This window comes from Nycticebus coucang, chromosome 2 (genome assembly GCF_027406575.1).
Source record: "Nycticebus coucang isolate mNycCou1 chromosome 2, mNycCou1.pri, whole genome shotgun sequence".
In the NCBI taxonomy this organism is placed as follows: domain Eukaryota; kingdom Metazoa; phylum Chordata; class Mammalia; order Primates; family Lorisidae; genus Nycticebus; species Nycticebus coucang.
Window position 1 is genome coordinate 22489285 of NC_069781.1, and position 3805 is coordinate 22493089.

The 3805-nt window shown below is 38.5% G+C and overlaps 1 non-coding gene across 1 annotated transcript; it reads left to right on the forward strand.

The window, feature by feature from the left end:
- The first annotated feature begins 3447 nt into the window (after positions 1–3447).
- Positions 3448–3554, forward strand: LOC128580004 (U6 spliceosomal RNA). Its single transcript, XR_008378369.1, has one exon. It is a non-coding gene; the product is annotated as a U6 spliceosomal RNA (small nuclear RNA).
- The last annotated feature ends 251 nt before the right edge of the window (positions 3555–3805 follow it).

Sequence of the window (3805 nt, forward strand, 5' to 3'; positions counted from 1 at the left end):
TTCTTACTTTGCTGCTGATCCACTGTGATGGTCAGTGTGTAGAACAGGTTGAAGCATTTCCTGTAGAGCTGGTCTTGTTGTGGCAAATTTCCTCAATGTTTGTATATCCGTAAATGATTTGATTTCTCCATCAATTTTAAAGCTTAGCTTAGCAGGATATAGAATTCTGGGGTGAAAATTGTTCTTAATGTTTAAGTAGATTAAACATAGATGACCATTGTCTTCTTGCTTGGAAAGTTTCATTAGAGAAGTCTGCAGTCACTTTGATGGATTTGCCCCTTTAGGTCAACTGATGCTTACTCCTGGCAGCTTGAAGAATCCTTTCTTTTGTCTGAACTTTGGACAGATTCATCACAATGTGTCTTGGAGAAGCTTGGTTAGAGTTGAGGAGACCTGGGATCTGATATCCCTCTGAAAGGAGTGTGTCAGAATCTTTGTGATATTTGGGAAATTTTCATTTATAATATTCTCTAGTATGGCTTCCATTCCTCTGGGGCATTCTTCTCTCCTTTCTGGGATTTCTGTAACTCATATGTTGGAACGCTTCATAAAGTCCCATAATTCTGTCAGTGAACATTCTGCTTTCTCTCTTTTCTTTTCTGCCTCTTTAACTATCTGAGTTATCTCGAGAACTTTGTCCTCTACCTCCAAAAGTCTTCCTTCCGCATGATCTAACCTGTTGCTGATACTTTCTATTGCATCTTTAAGTTTTCTAATTGACTGCTTCAGTTCCTTCAGCTCTGCTATATCCTTTCTATATTCTTCATATTGTTCATCTCTTATTTGATTCTGTTTTTGGATTTCCTTTTGGTTATTTTCCACTTTATTAGCAGTTTCCTTCATTGTTTTCATCATGTGTATTCTAAATTCCCTTTCTGTCATTCCTAACATTTCTTTATAGGTGGAATCTTCTGCAGTAGCTACCTCATGGTCCCTTGGAGGGATTGCTCTGGACTTGTTCTTCATGTTGCCAGGTGTTTTCTGCTGATTCTTCCTCATGAATGGCTTCTTTTATCTGTCCTTGCCCTAAGTTTCCTTTCACTTCCTCTTGCTCTTTAAGTTCCTGTGCCTGTGGACTAAGGTTTCAACGAGTCCTTTTGGTACAGCACCAGAAGGATGAGAAGATTGAAGAGCAAGAAGGGATAAAAGAAAGAAAAAGAAGGAAAGAAAGAAAGAAAAAGAAAATAGAGAAAGGAGAGGCAGTGGGTTAGAGAATATTGACAAGAAGAACAAAGGCACAGAAATGGGGAGGCAGAGCCACATAGGTATACAGTAGGGTACTTTGACACAACCTTAAAAAAAAACCAACCTCTGGGGGTGCCAGTTGGGTGGTTCCCTTGAGGTCAGCAGCTGTTTGCTAATCTGATTGGACACAGTACCTACCTCCTTGCTCTCTTGTTTTGTAGAGAGGAAAGACAAAAATGCTATAAATCAAACCAAAACAAGCAAACAGAAAACTTTACAGGATAAAATTGTGTGAAAAAACAAATAGGGGTAGAAACACTAGCAAAAATGAAGTTCTAATTATTGAAAAAGGCAGCAATAGGAAATTGTATTTAAACTATAAAAATGGAGAAAGAAAACAAAAAGAAAAGAAAATATCTGTAGGGAAAAGGTTGAAATTAAAAGACAAAACAACAACAATAGCAAAAAATAAAACAAAGAAACAACAACAACAACAACAACAACAAAAAACTCAAAACAAAGCAGTATAGACATCTTGTTGAATATTTTCTGGGCAACAGGTGGTCTTCTGGGGTATGACATGTTAATCACAATGCTGATACGATTGGAGGCCTCCGCTGATTTCTTAAACCCCATAAGGTGGAGACCCTAAATCTCTCTTCAGTCTTCTTAAAAGGCACTTTAAACTTCTAAATTTGGCTAAGCAGAAGCTTTCTCAGGAAAGTGCTTGTCGCTGGGAACACTGCTGAAGTGGCTATCCATTTACCCAGTGTGCCAAAACCAGTCTCACTCTGCCCCCAAGCGTTAAGGCTGTAAGGCAGCTCAGTCCCTGCCTTTAGGCTGTTCAGTCACTAGGTTACTAGCTCCTTCCCAATCCTTGCTCTGTGACCCTGAGGGCAAAGCTTGCCAGGGCAACTCTGTCACAATGGCTCCCTGTGGTCTATAACCAAACACTATTAGCTCCTTCTGGCTCAGCAGCTCAGTCTGGGGCCTTAGACAAAACCCAAAATTCTCTACACTCCTTCCCAAGCTCTCCCCAGGGCAGTTAAACTGAGTGCCAAGTCCAAAAACACCAAAGCAGTTCACAGGTAAGTCCTTTCCAGTTTACAGTCTCACTGCTGCTGTACTTACAGCTGACGGTGGGTTTTGACCAATCGAATATATGCAACCACTTGCCAGTTTTTTACTGTTTTTGTCCTCCTCTTGGGGTCAAGAAGTCTCTCACTGACTCCCTGTATCCTCAAAGGGATGATAATAGGCAGATCCCACCAGCCAGAGATGCCTGGAGTCTTATCTCCCAGAATCACAGTGCCAAGTTGCAGGGAAGCTTTTACTCAGCCGCCATCTTGCTCTCACTCAATGCTCATCATCTTTAATCAATCTTTTTTTCTTATCTCAAAATGGTATTAGTACAAATTAAATTTGTATTAATTTTCTATAACATGTCTGAATATAATTTGGTTTGAGGTACTAAAAAAGACAAGTCATAAATTTGAAAACAGACCCTATCAGAGCAACATGAATTTTGCTAAAATTAAAGGAAGAACAAACATTATGGTAAATCTTGGGTAGAAGAATGGTGAAATCATTAATGGTCTATGAAACATTTGTGGAGATAATGCCCAAAGAAATCATCAGTTTACAAATGAATAAGCCATTTTTAGAAGGGACTAGATAATGTTGAAGATAAAGCACATAGCTGCATACCAACTGCATCAACTTGCAGGAAAAAAATTAAAATTAATATTGTCCATACCCTATTTGAAAATGGCTAGTGACTAATAGCAGAAACAATAGCCAACACCATAGATATCTTAATGAATTCAGCTTATACAATTCCGACTCAAAAATTAAAGGTTGAACAAACTTTCCATTCTATGGGTACCAAACTATTGCACTGAGTTTGCTTGCAGACCAAAGCAGAACTTTCAATGGGAATTTTAACAAGTGGGATCAAGATCCTGAAGCATTTCTTTAAAGAACTACTCCAGGAAATGGAACATAAGTTTACCAGTATGATCCTGAATCAAAGCACAATCAAAGCAATGGCTACCAAGAGGTGGGTGGGTGTGGTCTAGTCAAAGCAACAGTGGACCAGCCAAGAAAAAAGGTCATGGCAATAGTTTGGGGGGATCCTTACAGCATGTTGCTTGTTGACTTTCTGAAGGACAAAAGAATGAAAACATCTTCATATTCTGAGAGTGTTTTGAGAAAATTAGCCAAAGCTTTAGCAGAAAAATGCCCATGAAAAGTTTGACCAGAGTGCTTGCTTAGGCAGCACATATACTAAAATTGGAACGATACAGAGAAGATTAGCATGGCCCCTGCGCAAAGATGACATGCAAATTCATGAAGCGTTCCATATTTAAAAAAAAAAGAAAAGAAAAGTTTGACCAGAGAGTTCTTCTCCACCTAGACAATTCTGCTCATTCCTCTCATCAAACAAGGGCAATTTTTGAAGTATTTCAATGAAAAATAGTTAGGAATTCATCTTATAGTCCTGATTTGGCTCTATGATTTTTTTTTATTTCCTAATCTTAAAAATTATTTAACGGACACCTGTTTTTCTTCATCTGGTAATGTAAAAACTGCATTGACATGGTTAAATTTTCAGGATCCT